The sequence below is a fragment of the Saccopteryx leptura genome, chromosome X (assembly GCF_036850995.1).
Source record: "Saccopteryx leptura isolate mSacLep1 chromosome X, mSacLep1_pri_phased_curated, whole genome shotgun sequence".
NCBI classification, from domain to species: domain Eukaryota; kingdom Metazoa; phylum Chordata; class Mammalia; order Chiroptera; family Emballonuridae; genus Saccopteryx; species Saccopteryx leptura.
In genome coordinates this window covers 49,985,141-50,000,813 of record NC_089516.1, presented here as the reverse complement: position 1 = coordinate 50,000,813, position 15,673 = coordinate 49,985,141, and positions in this window count along the sequence as shown.

Sequence of the window (15,673 nt, the reverse complement as noted above, 5' to 3'; positions counted from 1 at the left end):
AGGAGAGGGGGAGGGGTGGAGAAGCAGATGGGCACTTCTCCTGTGTGCTCTGGCTGGGAATTGAACCCAGGACTCCTGCATGCCAGGCCGATGCTCTACCACTGAGCCAACCGGCCAGAGCTTGAAACTTTGTTTTTATACTTTCTTTTCTCAATTTTCTTTCTATTTCTCCATTTTCTCCTCTCTTTTTCTTCTTCTTTCACTTTTACATTTTGTGGTTAATGATCTAAAGAATAATTCTTTTGAAATTAAATCCAGGAAACCAAAACCCATTTTCTTATTCTATTCTGACCTTGTTAAGTGACAACCACTCAAATAGCATTCACTCAATGACCTCACATGTTATTTCTTTTTTTTTTTCCTCTTAGGCCCATATGGTTCTTTAAATCTTGAGCTCACTAGAATTTTCTCTCACAAAAGCAAGGAAGAAACTAATTATAATTCTCATCTGGCCGTACCTCACAATCTATACACAAATTACTTGATACTGGAGAAAGGAAGGTCTTATGATCCCAGTTGCTTTTAAGTCTTTTATCTTCTCCAAGGTTGTGTCCAAAAGGAACATTTGTTAACTTTTCACTACATAGTTTGTCTCAAATTTTTCCTCCTTAATTTCCTTCTTTCTTTACTAATTTCTTCAAGTAGTTTTTTTTTTTTTTTTTTTTTTTTTTTTTTTTTTTTTTTTCCGAAGCTGGAAACGGGGAGAGACAGTCAGACAGACTCTCGCATGTACTCTACCGGGATCCACCCGGCATGCCCACCAGGGGGCGACGCTCTGCCCACCAGGGGGCGATGCTCTGCCCCTCCGGGGCATCGCTCTGTTGCAACCAGAGCCACTCTAGCGCCTGGGGCAGAGGCCAAGGAGCCATCCCCAGCGCCCGGCCATCTTTGCTCCAATGGAGCCTCGCTGCAGGAGGGGAAGAGAGAGACAGAGAGGAAGGAGAGGGGGAGGGGTGGAGAAGCAGATGGGCGCTTCTCCTGTGTGCCCTGGCCGGGAATCGGACCTGGGACCCCTTGCACGCCAGGCCGATGCTCTACCACTGAGCCAACCGGCCAGGGCTCTTCAAGTAGTTCTTGCTTTACCCTTCTCCTTCCTGTCTTCCTGTTTCAAAACTCATTCAATAAATATCCACTGAACATTTAGTTGTGTTAACCACAAATAAAACCTCCTTCTGGCTAGACCCTTCACTTTTTTTAACATAGCACAGTGTTTCCCATGCTACTCCACCTCCCACTGTACTTGGCAGAAATATTTCATCATCTTTCTGCACACAAAAACTATTTTATCACTCCCTTGAGTGTAGCTCATATTCTTCCTTAACCTTGCTTAATTTGTATTTTCCCCCGTTTATTTACTCAATCATTATATGTTTATGCATAAGTGATTTATTTTATGCTAACATATTATACTATTGATAATTGTTTTATTTCTATAATTATCTTTATGGTTATGATTATCATCCTTTTAAAACCAATATTTGTTATTTTATAATTAAAACTAGAAAATGAGTGTCTGGTAACTGCACTGTCTGCTGTGTCTTTTACTGAAAGAATATTAAAGGAGCTATCTTGTCTGCCTCCTCAACCCTGAAACCCAAATTCATTTGTAGGATTTTTTTCAGCACACATTGTGTATTGATGACAGCATTAGGTATTGAGTACTCTGTAATATTGGAACAAATAACCCAAGAGAGGCAGTGCTTAGAAGAGAACTATATAGACAAACTCTTGGGAAAAAAACAGGTATTTAACTTTGTAAATTAACCATTTGCATTTCTAAAAATGTAGGCAATAATAAAATAAAGCCAGTGAAGGGACTTGTTGGTCCAACACAAGGAAATAAATCACAGATTCTACTCTAGGTATGTAATAATGGCTTCATGGGGGAAATAAGGTAAATATCTGATTGATGAATTCATCAAGCCAGTATACTCAGTATCTGGACAAACTGGTTCATTTCAGCACATAATCTTACAAATAGGTGTACTTGGTGACAAATGGAAATGTGAGCTAAATTCTTATTAATATCACTTTGTCTGCTTTACAAGGTCTTCTTGATGTTGGTTCTTCATGCAACCTGTTTAGAAATGAGATAGCTTCACTGAGTAGCTATTTATTTCCTTTAAAAGAAGTGCATGACCTGACCAGGTGGTGGCGCAGTAGATGAAGCGTTGGACTGGGATGCAGAAGGCCCAGGTTGGAGACCCCGAGGTTGCCAGCTTGAGCATGGGCTCATCTGGTTTGAGCAAAAGCTCACCAGCTTGGACCCAAGGTCGCTGGCTCGAGCAAGGGGTTACTCGGTCTGCTGAAGGCCCACAGTCAAGGCACATATGAGAAAACAATCAATGAACAACTAAGATGTCACAAAAAACCCTGATGATTGAAGCTTCTCATCTTTCTCCATTCCTGTCTGTCTTTCCCTATCTATCCCTCTCTCTGACTCTCTCTGTCTCTGTAAAAAAAAAAAAAAAAAAAAAAAAAAAGAGAGAGAAAAAAAAGAGCATGACTGTATTTCACATTATAAACAAGAGAAAGCCATGGTAAAGATAAAAGAATACAGAGTTTTATAGATTATAAAGTTTCTTATGGTGACAAATGCCATTTTTAGACTACGGAATCTGTTTGGAAATGAGCATAAGCAGTCTTTGATCAATACAGTACAAAGGCTAAAAAAGTAGAGTGCAGTTTACAAAAGGAATATAGACAATATGAACCATGAACCCTTTTGTTAGAGTGTTAACAAAAGGTGGAATGTCAGTAAATTAAAAAGTTATTTAAACTAAAATTATTTACTAAAAAGATTCAAAACAGCAAACTGTTCAAAGACTGTCCAAGAGATGCTTCCAGCATTACATCACCCAAGGACTGACTTTCACATGAACAGGTCCACACACCATGATCCTGACAACTGCTACTACTACTAAGGGTAACTCTTTCCTCCACCCTGACCATCTGGAGCTCAGAAACAGAGAAACAAAACTAACCCCTTGTCCTTCTATTCTCTATTCACCTCTCAACCTACCTCACTCAACCAGGTGCTTTCTACTCATGTGGGACCAACACCTATATGTGTCTCCCTACTAATTAGACAGAAACCTGTACCCTAATCTATCTCACCCCAAATATCAACCTAACCCCACCCCATGAGCCTCTTTCATTCCTAGTACACAACCCGTCAATCTAAGAACCAAATGAGCTGTACAAGTAATCCCTCTTCTTATTACTTTAAAAATCTCTACAAAAGTAGGTCTAGGAGCAGGGGGGACTCACCACTTCCCTGTCTTATTCCTACTCTCTCTCTCTCTCTCTCTCTCTCTCTCTCTCTCTGAAGCCTAGCAAATTTGTATACATGGAATTAGTGTTTTCACACAAACTGGGTGTCTTGACTATTGCCTTTCATTAGTCTACTCATTCTCCTATTTATTTTTCTAACTTTAAAACCCTGCCTTTTACATTTATTCAAAAGTTTCTTACAGAACTGCATGCAGACCTTCACCAATCAGAAATTTGGAAGAATCTACCTAACCTTACACACAAACCCTGAAACCTGCCCTCGCAAAACAGAAAAATCTGAAACCCTATATCAGCAAACCTCCTAAATCCTATCTTTCAACCCCTACAAGTCCCCTAACCCTAAAGCTGTTCTGTATCCTTGAAGAACTAGGAGAATGAATGGCATTCACCTCTCTTTTTACCCTTCACATAGTAAGCGGACAAGACCACTGGGTCTTCTTGGCTGAAGAAGAGCCTACAAATGGACATGAAACATTTCTTTTAGCTCAAACTAACTGCTCTCTCCAGGGCTGCCAGGAAAAAATATCTCTACCTTTACCATGGAAGAACTTTCACCCCCCCGCTTTACAACCCTCCTTATCTCTGCATTCCTGATCTCCAAATACTTGCCCCCTTCTTTATCAAATTCCTACAGGCCAGATGAGAGTAATCTCCAGGATTGCCTACAATCAAATGCTTTTGCAACCCCTACTCCAACTGCCCCAGGGAGAGGTCAACGAAGGAGGCCCCAATAGGGATAACAGCAGGAAGTAGCTCCAGAAGATGGCTGATCTGAGACAAACCTCCTTCCTGGACCTCATACCCCCTTTTTTTCCTCTTTTTTTCTTCCCCTCACCTCTTTTACTTTTATCATACCACAGAGTTGAGAAATGATAGATACATGAATTTACCAAAACTTCCATACTGCTCTTTTGCTGTTCTGATTAGCTGTCTGACCCCACCCTTGCTGGACTATCGCCCCTGAAACAGAAAAGTTCTAGGAAACTGTTCAGCTGCCCCGAGGAGAAGTGTTCCAGGAAGCCAAAATTGTAGGACTGCAGAAGGGAGCATACCAGAATTGCAGACTCAACGCACACTTGCTCAAAGCTCTCCCCACCTTAATAAATGTATGCCTCACAGTCTGTTTTGGGGCACTTTTCTTGGAGGAGTGCCCCAGCAGGTCTTTCTCCTCTAATAAAACCTGCACACCTGGTGTTCGAGTGCCGTCTCATTCTTACAATTTTAAAGTAAAAAAAAACAAACCCAAAACGGGAACAAATACAATATTTAAAATAAAGAACAAGTAAATTTAAATCAACAAACTGACCAGTATTTCAATAGGAATTATGCTTCTCTCACTGATCACCAATGAAAGAGGTGCCCCTTTTTGGAAGTGTGGCAGGGGCCAGATAAATGGCCTCAGGGGGCTACATGCAGCCTACAGGCCGTAGTTTGGGGACCCTTGAAATAGAGGTTAGAGAGTGAGAAAAAGAGTAAAAGCATAAGAGAGAGAAAAAGAAAAAGAGAGATTTGAAGATGGTATATTTTTGGCTTTGAATAAACATGGTGGTAGGGGCCATAGTCAAGGAAGGTGAGTGGCCTTTATAAGATAGAAACAGAATGAAAATGGCTTATCTCTTGTAGCTTCAAGAGGGAATAGAGCCTTGGCTACACCTTGATTTTAGGATTTTTTTTTATATAATTTTATTTTTTTAATGGGGTGACATCAATAAATCAGGATACATATATTCAAAGATAACAAGTCCAGGTTATCTTGTCGTTCAATTATGTTGCATACCCACCACCCAAAGTCAGATTGTCCTCTGTCACCTTCTATCTTGTTTTCTTTGTGCCCCTCCCCACCCCCTATCCCTCTCCCATTCCCCCCTCCCCCCCCCGTAACCACCACACTCTTATAAATGTCTCTTAGTTTCACTATTATGTCCCACCTACGTATGGAATAATACAGTTCCTGTTTTTTTCTGATTTACTTATTTCGCTTCGTATCATGTTATAAAGATCCCACCATTTTGCTGTAAATGTTCCGATGTCATCATTTCTTATGGCTGAGTAGTATTCCATAGTGTATATGTGCCACATCTTCTTTATCCAGTCATCTATTGATGGGCTTTTTGGTTGTTTCCATGTCCTGGCCACTGTGAACAATGCTGCAATAAACATGGGGCTGCATGTGTCTTTACGTATCAATGTTTCTGAGTTTTTGGGATATATACCCAGTAGAGGGATTGCTGGGTCATAAGGTAGTTCTATTTTCAGTTTTTTGAGGAACCACCATACTTTCTTCCATAATGGTTGTACTACTTTACACTCCCACCAACAGTGTATGAGGGTTCCTTTTTCTCCACAGCCTCTCCAACATTTGCTGTTACCTGACTTGCTAATAACAGCTAATCGAACAGGTGTGAGGTGGTATCTCATTGCCGTTTTGATTTGCATTTCTCTAATAGCTAAAGAAGATGAGCATCTTTTCATATATCTGTTGGCCATTTGTATTTCTTCCTGGGAGAAGTGTCTATTCATATCCTCTTCCCATTTTTTTATTGGATTGTTTGTTTGTTTGTTGTTGAGTTTTATGAGTTCTTTGTATATTTTGGATATTAGGCCCTTATCTGAGCTGTCGTTTGAAAAAATCATTTCCCATTTAGTTGGCTTTCTGTTTATTTTGTTATCAGTTTCTCTTGCTGAGCAAAAACTTCTTAGTCTGATGTAGTCCCATTCATTAATTTTTGCCTTCACTTCTCTTGCCTGTGGAGTCAAATTCATAAAATGCTCTTTAAAACCCAGGTCCCTGAGTTGAGTACCTATGTCTTCTTCTATGTACTTAATTGTTTCAGGTCTTATGTTTAGATCTTTGATCCATTTTGAGTTAATTTTTGTACAGGGGGAGAGACTGTAGTCCAGTTTCATTCTTTTGCATGTGGCTTTCCAGTTTTCCCAGCACCATTTATTGAAGAGGCTTTCTTTTCTCCATTGTGTGTTGTTGGCCCCTTTATCAAAAATTATTTGACTATATATATGTGGTTTTATTTCTGGACTTTCTATTCTGTTCCATTGGTCTGAGTGTCTATTTTTCTGCCAATACCATGCTGTTTTGATTGTCGTGGCCCTATAATAGAGTTTGAAGTCAGGTATTGAAATGCCCCCAGCTTCATTCTTTTTCTTTAGGATTGCTTTGGCTATTCGGGGTTTTTTATAGTTCCATATAAATCTGATGATTTTTTGCTCTATTTCTTTAAAAAATGTCATTGGAAGTTTGATGGGAATTGCATTAAATTTGTATATTGCTTTGGGTAATATAGCCATCTTGATTATATTTATTCTTCCTAGCCAAGAACAAGGTATATTCTTCCATCTCATTATATCTTTTTCGATTTCCCTTAACAATGGTTTATAGTTTTCATTATATAAGTCCTTTACATTCTTTGTTATGTTTATTCCTAAGTATTTTATTTTTTTTGTTGCAATCGTGAAGGGGATTGTTCTTTTGAGTTCCTTCTCAGTTGTTTCATTGTTGGCATATAGAAAGGCTATTGACTTCTGTATGTTAATTTTGTATCCTGCGACCTTACTGTATTGGCTTATTGTTTCTAGTAGTCTTTTTGTGGATTCTTTGGGGTTTTCGATATATAGGATCATATCATCTGCAAAAAGTGATACCTTTACTTCTTCTTTTCCGATATGGATGCCTTTTATTTCTTTGTCTTGTCTGATTGCTCTGGCTAGAATCTCTAGTACCACATTAAATAAGAGTGGAGAGAGTGGACAACCCTGTCTTGTTCCTGATTTAAGGGGGAAAGCCTTCAGTTTAGTGCCATTTAATATGATGTTAGCTGATGGTTTATCATATATGGCCTTTATCATGTTGAGATATTTTCCTTCTATACCCATTTTGTTGAGAGTCTTAAACATAAAATTGTGTTGTATTTTATCAAAAGTCTTTTCTGCGTCTATTGATACGATCATGTGGTTTTTGTTCTTTGTTTTGTTGATATGGTGTATTACATTAACCGTTTTACGTATGTTGAACCATCCTTGAGATTCTGGGATGAATCCCACTTGATCATGATGTATTATTTTTTTAATATGTTGTTGTATTCGATTTGCTAGTATTTTGTTTAGTATTTTAGCATCTGTATTCATTAGAGATATTGGTCTGTAGTTTTCTTTTTTTGTGCCATCCTTGCCTGGTTTTGGTATGAGGGTTATGTTGGCTTCGTAAAATGTGTTTGGAAGTATTGCTTCTTCTTCAATTTTTTGGAAGACTTTGAGTAGAATAGGAACCAAGTCTTCTTTGAATGTTTGATAAAATTCGCTGGTATAGCCGTCAGGGCCTGGACTTTTATTTTTGGGGAGGTTTTTAATGGTTTTTTCTATTTCTTCTCTACTGATAGGTCTGTTTAGGGTTTCTGCTTCTTCTTGACTCAGTCTAGGAAGGTTGTATTTTTCTAGGAATTTATCCATTTCTTCTAGGTTGTTGAATTTAGTGGCATAAAGTTTTTCATAGTATTCTACAATAATTCTTTGTATATCTTCGGTGTCCGTGGTGATTTCTCCTCTTTCATTTTGGATTTTGTTTATATGAGTTCTTTCTCTTTTTTCCTTGGTAAGTCTTGCCAAGGGTTTGTCAATTTTGTTGATCTTTTCAAAGAACCAGCTCCTTGTTCTATTAATTTTTTCTATAGTTTTTCTGTTCTCTAATTCATTTATTTCTGCTCTGATTTTTATTATCTCCTTTCTTCGGCTGGTTTTGAGTTGTCTTTGTTCTTCTTTTTCTAGTTCCTTAAGGTGGGAAGTTAAGTGGTTCACTTGGGCTCTCTCTTGTTTGTTCATATAGGCCTGAAGTGATATGAACTTCCCTCTTATCACTGATTTTGCTGCATCCCATAGATTCTGATATGTCGTATTGTCATTTTCATTAGTCTGTATATATCTTTTGATCTCTGCACTTATTTCTTCTTTGACCCATTCATTTTTTAAAAGTATGTTGTTTAGTTTCCACATTTTTGTGGGATTTTTTTCCTCTTTTTTGCAGTTGAATTCTAGTTTCAAGGCTTTATGATCAGAAAATATGCTTGGTACAACTTCAATTTTTCTGAATTTGCTGATGTTGTTTTTGTGGCCCAACATATGGTCAATTCTTGAGAATGATCCATGTACACTGGAGAAAAATGTATACTCAGTCACTTTGGGATGAAATGTCCTGTAGATGTCTATCATATGCAGGTGCTCTAGTGTTTTGTTTAAGGCCACTATGTCTTTGTTGATTCTCTGTTTGGATGACCGATCTAGAGCCGTCAGCGGTGTATTGAGGTCTCCAAGTATGATTGTGTTTTTGTCAGTTTTTGTTTTAAGATCAATAAGTAGCTGTCTTATATATTTTGGTGCTCCTTGGTTTGGTGCATATATATTAAGAATTGTTATGTCTTCTTGATTCAGTGTCCCCTTAGCCATTATGTCTCTGAGTACTTTTCCTGTCTTGTAGTCAGCATTATCTGATATGAGTATTGCTACACCTGCTTTTTTTTGGATGTTATTTGCTTGGAGTATTGTTTTCCAGCCTTTCACTTTGAATTTGTTTTTATCCTTGTTACTTAGATGAGTTTCCTGTAGGCAGCATACAGTTGGATTTTCTTTTTTAATCCATTCTGCTACTCTGTGCCTTTTTATTGGTGAGTTTAATCCGTTTACATTTAGTGTAATTATTGATACTTGTGGGATCCCTATTGCCATTTTATATCTTGCTTTCTGTTAGTTTTGTGTCTTGTTTGATCCTTCTCTTTTGTTTTTCTATCATTTGTTTTTATTTGGTTGTATTCCATACATCTTTCCACTGTTGCTATCTTTTTTATCTCATGTGCTTCTGTGGTGGTTATTTCAATGATGGTTACCTTTGAGTAATGAAAAGGGTCCCTACCCTGTTCATTGTAGCGAACTATTTTGTGAGTACTTTTGCACTCCATCGTCCTTTGCTACTGTTAATCTCCATCTTCTCCCCCTCTTTCTTTTTGTTGTTGTCACAGTTTAAATTTGGTTTTATTGTGTTCTTCTTGGAGCTTTTACTTGTGGCTCTGTTTTTTTTTTGTTCTTTGTATCTGATTGGAGAACCCCTTTTAGTAATTCCTGGAGTGGGGGTTTTCTGATGATAAATTCCCTCATCTTTTCTGTATCTGTGAATGTTTTTATTTCTCCTTCATATTTGAAGGATAGCTTTGATGGGTATACTATTCGTGGCTGAAAGTTCCTCTCTTTCAGGACTTTAAATATTGGGGTCCATTCTCTTCTAGCTTGTAGAGTTTCTGCTGAGAAATCTGATGATAATCTAATGGGCCTTCCTTTATATGTTGTATTCTTCTTTTCCCTGGCTGCCTTGAGAATTTTTTCTTTGCTGTTGGTTTGTGTCAATTTCATTATGATGTGCCTTGGAGTAGGTTTGTTGGGGTTAAGAAAACTTGGAGTTCTGTTTGCTTCTTGAACTTGAGGCTTTAGTTCTTTCCACAGGCTTGGGAAGTTCTCATCTATTATTTGTTTGAGTATGTTCTCCATTCCATTTTCTCTCTCTTCTCCCTCTGATATACCTATTATTCTTATGTTATTCTTTTTGATGGAGTCAGATAATTCTTGTAGGGCTATCTCATTTTTTTTAATTTTTGAGTCTCTTTCTTCTTCTCTCTGTTGTGCCTCAAGTTGCTTGTCTTCTATTTCACTAATCCTCTCTTCTATCTGACCTGTTCTATTAGCTAAGCTTGTTACTTCGTTTTTCAGCTCATGAATTGAGTTTTTCATCTCTGTTTGATTTGTTTTTATAGTTTCAATTTCCTTGGACATATATTCTTTGTGTTCATTGAGTTGTTTTCTGAGCTCCCTAAATTGCCTTTCTGTGTTTTCTTGTATATCTCGGAGGATTTTTAGGATTTCTATCTTGAATTCTCTGTCATTTAGCTCCAAGGTTTCCAATATATTAAATTTTTTCTCCATAGATTTTTCCTCATCTAGCTGTGTTACCTCTCTTTCTTTTGTATCCATGATATTCGATTTTCTCTTCCTTAATGGCATCTGAGGGTGGTTTTGTTGATAGTATTAATGAGATTTAATAAAGAATAAAAAGTTTAAAAAAATAATAAAGAAAATCGAAAAAAGTTGTTTTTTTTAAAAAAAAATTAATAATGAAATAAAGAAAAATAAAATAAAATAAAAATTAAAAAAAAAAAAGGAAATTATTCCCCCCCTCCTTTTTTCCTCTCCTCTCCTCTCCCCTCTTTCTTGATAAAATCTTGTGGTGGACTGTGAATTATAACAAACCATGCCTGTGATGGAGGGCCTGAATTGGGGAAAAGTAATAAAGGGGCAAACAAAAAAACAAAAAAAAAGAAAAAAGAAGAAAAAAAAAAAAAAGAGCGTATGGACCCACAAAAAGCAAATAAGGAAAAAATTTGGGTCAAGAATAAAATGATTTGCTTTTAGGTGTTGGTTGTCTAAGAGTTATGATGAGAGGATTAAGAGGAAAACTGAAAAATGGGGGGACAAATTAAAAAATTACTATTGTATTTAGTGGAACAAGAACTAGATAATATGGAGAGCCAGGGATGGGAGCACTGCTAGTGAGTTAAAAAGGTGAAGTAAAAACCCCCCAGAATGCCACAAACATAAGTTGGAGTCCCAGATAAGATAATTTGTTTGTTATTGAGGTTTGAGTGAGAGGAGATGTAAAGGAGAAAGGAAGAAACTAATATAGAGGGAGAAAAGAAAGAGAGATAGAGAAAAAAAAGAGGGAACCACTAAAAGAAGAAAAAAGAAAGGAGAGAGAGAGAGAGAGTTAAGGGTTTTGGAGTGCAACCCTCATAGAGAGAAAGGAAGAGAAGAGAAAAGATAATGGGAGATGTAACACTTATGGGTAGTGTAGTTCAAGGAGAGGAGAGAGTAAGACCGGTAGAGAGTTAATCGGCCAAATTGGAGGAGGAAAAAAAAGTATCAAGAATGAAGATAAGAGAAACAAACGAACAAATATAATAAAATGGGATAGGTTATAAAGTCTGCAGATTATTCTTGATTTTGAGAGGTTATCTTCTTGCTTTTTCTTTTCTCTCCCTCTTCCTGGTCGGTGACTCTGTACCCCGGGTTTTGCCCCTTTGCCACTCTCAGGTGGAGGTTTGCAGTTGATAAGTCTCTATGGCAATGTCATGTATTGTGCTTTAGTCTCGTTGGCAGTCTAGGCTATTAGCATTTATAGGCTCCGAAAGTGAGAGAGTCCGTGTTCCTAGAGCCTTTCTCCTAGTCTTTCCTTCCTCAATTAGTAGCCTGATAATCCAGCTATGGGGTTGCTGCTGCCTCTGCCTGGATAGTAAGAGGCTCAAAGAGCTGGCAACTCCCCACTCTATTTCCACTCAGCACAGGGCTCTGGGTAAGGCTCAGTCAGTCAGAGCTGCTATCATAATCAGGTGGGCTTTCCGGCCATTCAAAGACCTCTGGCTCTGCCACTCTGTCCGGTAACACAAGCGGGTGCCCACTTCCGGGGCGCTTGGAGGAAACTCTCACTCACTGGCTGCGCGCGCAGACCATGATATCCGGCCAGCAGTCTCACGCTCTGAGTGAAACCCCCAACCGCAGGGAAAAATTGCAGCGTTGGAATTGAGTCTCGCTCCGTCCCCGTGCGCGAATTTTGCAAGGCGCTGGGGCGGCCCGAGATTCCGCTTTGGCCCACACAAAAGCCCCTGACTCTGCTCCTCTATGCGATAACACGGGCGCGCACTGCCGAGGCACTCGGAGGAATCGCTCACTCCTTATCTGCGCGCGCAAACCAGAATATGAGGCCGGCCGCTTTCCCTCTGAGTGAAATACCCTCTGGCACGGAAAATCTCCACCGTTGGAATTAGTTCTCACTCCCTCCCGTGCGTGGCTTTCCCAGGGCGCTGGGGCTGCCCAGAGACTCTGCCCTCGGCCCACAGAAAGGACTCTGACCCTGCCTCTCCGTGAGGCAACACGGGCACTGACTCCCGGGGCCTAGGAAGAAATCTCTCGCCCACTAACTGCGCACCGACCAGGAGACCGGGTAAAATGGCCGCGCCACTTGTCTTTCTTTGTTTGGGTTTGGCGCGAGTGTTAGCTTGTATTGCCCGGGTTGCCACAGGATCAGATTTTCCTCGGCCTGGATCTCCATGCCACAGCCTGGTTCGGCCGTTTGTTTCGCGGCCTGGATGTATTCACCCCCTTTGCCCGCCTCAGTTTCTATATTCACAGTTACCAGAGAAAGCCGCCCTGTTTAGGTTAGTGAGGAAGGCGGAGCATTTCTTACTCCCTATTTCCTTCGGGGTTTGGTTATATATTTAGCCAATTTTTCACTCAATCATACCTTTGGGTGTATTGCGAAGCATCTGGAAGCTCCAAGTATAGGTTTTTCTGTTTCTGGTTGAAGATCTTGTTGAGTTTTGGGGGAGATTTATCGGTATCGCTTCCTATCCCGCCATTACTCTGACGTCATCCGATTTTAGGATTTCTGATCTCCCAAACTCTAAGATGATGCACTTTCCTCATTTTCAATCACTAGGTTATTTAAAATAGCATTTGAAAATTAATATAAATTCCTTTTCTTTTTTTTTTTTTTTTGTATTTTTCTGAAGCTGGAAACGGGGAGAGACAGTCACACAGACTCCCGCATGTGCCCGACCGGGATCCACCTGGCACGCCCACCAGGGGCTACGCTCTGCCCACCAGGGGGCGATGCTCTGACCCTCCGGGGCATAGCTCTGCGTGACCAGAGCCACTCTAGCGCCTGGGGCAGAGGCCAAGGAGCCATCCCCAGTGCCCGGGCCATCTTTGCTCCAATGGAGCCTTGGCTGCGGGAGGGGAAGAGAGAGAAAGAGAGGAAGGAGGGGGGGGTGGAGAAGCAAATGGGCGCTTCTTCTATGTGCCCTGGCCGGGAATCGAACCCGGTTCCCCCCCATGCCTGGCCGATGCTCTACCGCTGAGCCAACCGGCCAGGGCTGAAAATTAATATAATTTCCTTTTCAATTTTGTAATTCTCACTCTAAAAGTTCTCCCAAATTTCAGAACTGACTTTTCAATTGTTTCTTAGATATTTTTTTCTTGGCTATGTCACCAGCATTTTAAATTCAACTAGTCCAAAATTAAAATTATTATCTTTCTCCAAAAAATGTTTGTCCTATGGACTTTTCTCATTCACTTATTTATTAACTATTTTATTATTTTATTTATTCACAAACCAAATGTTTAATGATTTCTTACTAAATAAGAATCTGTTGAAATTCTTAGAATGCAGAAATAAACAATAGGCAAAATCTCTTCTTGGATGTTGATCACAATCTTTGGAAGGTATAGATCAGGGGTCTCAAACTCAACTCAGCATGTGGGCCGTAGAGCAAGATCACAGCCGTTCGGCGGGCCGCACTAGGTCTACAAAAGGCAACTGTTACTCAACACTTTTCTCACTGCAGTTGAAAACAACAAAAAAAATCAGTACAGCAAGCACAATCGTACATGCAGTTTACTCAGTGTCACAAAACGACCAGAAACTGTAGTTAGCATCACAACTGCTGTTAACTAAGCTAATATCTAGCTAGGATGCTAGAGAAATGAAAAATACAAGTAGGCCCCTAGGCTCACTTAATTTTATCCAAAATATTTTGAACTTCGTGGATTAGTCTGCGGGCCGCACAAAATTGTTCGGCGGGCCGCAAGTTTGAGACCCCTGGTATAGATGATAACAAGAACAAACAAATAAATAAAATAGTTCCATCTAGTGATAGTTTTAGGAAGACTCTGTAACAAGTTAAGGGGATAGAGCATAATGTGAAATAGGGCAGGAGGAGGATTGATGACTCTTAAATAGAATAATCAGAGAAGGCCTCTCTGTGGAAGTGATATTTGAGCAGAGTCTGTAACGAAGAGAAACAAGAACAAGAATAGAGTCTGAAAGTTTTAGTAAATATTTTTTACTGAACTTTAGGAAAATTAAGATGTAGCTTTTGCATGAGTCTTTCCTGATCCACTAAGCCTGCTAAGTGTTTACATTGTAGCACATAATTACACTATACTGTGTCTATATTTGTCTACGAAGACTTCACTATAGGTTTCTAGGTAGAGGTCATTCACCATTAATATCCCAAGCCCTAGTAAATTGCCTGGGAGAGTTAAGTGTATAAATAATAAATATGTGAATAAATTTTAAAAAGATTATTTATTTTAATAATAACAATATAAAAGTTATTTTTATGCTTTAACAATAACTTCTAAAGTCTGTTTCAAAAACCAACATGATTTCTAGTTTGCAAAATTATCTGGATAAAGTCTTATCTGAAGTTTAAATACCTCTTTCTAAAACTAATTTATTTGATATTATTGTTTAGCCCTTTTAGGAAAAAATAAGATTTTTCTCTTTTATTCTCCAACTCTAAACACACACACACACACACACACACACACACACACACACACACACACACACACACACACCCTCTGCTAAACTAGCTGTGTTTGAAAGTTAATGTACATTCCAGAAAACATTTGTTTCACAGTAATAGCCACTTTTTAGAAAAAAAGATGTTTTGTTTGTCTTCCAGAAAAATGTATCAACTACTTAAGTATAGAGAAATCTTTACTTTCTTGATTTCTTTTCACTGCACTTCTAGATGTAATTTGTTGGAGAGATTGGGATAATGGTTAGGGAAAGTTTATATTTCTAAAATGTCCTGCTAAGACTATGTGGAAAGATTAGTAATGTCTAAGAATTGTGAGCTCTTCTGTTAATTGATTATTTTTCTATCTAGAGGATAATCATTCCTTTATTTTCACTGCAGTTCATGCATAATAGACTGATCTCAAGGTATACAACAGAAATTTCTCCAGTTGTGAGGACATGGGTTTTTAAATAGAATGTTTTGTATCAATTTAATAAAAGAAATTATATAGGTTGACATTAACCCATTTTATATTTTACTGTATGCCATCATCGTTCTCCTGGCTCAAAGCTAACCCAGAAGACAAATAACAAAAGGACAGTAGATAAGTGTATTTATTGTGAGTATCACATGTTTCTTTGCTCATTCTATGTAGATATTTTGTTCTTCATACAACTGGAAATAAAAGCTCTTTTTGATCTTATTTCTAAGGACTGTGGATAATATTTTTCTTTAAAACTAATCATAACCATAATTGTCACATACTTTTCATTTCTGAATTTATGAATCTTAATAAACATCAATTTTGAGACTTCTGCTATGAAGTAAGACAGATTTGTCCCACAAATTAGATATTCTATTCACTTGTTTCTAGGACAGTTTACATTTCCGTAGTTGAAATTTAAAAAAGTTCCTTTTTTACCTTACCTAAATGGTAGTTACCTAGAGGACAATTTTGGGAGAAATCA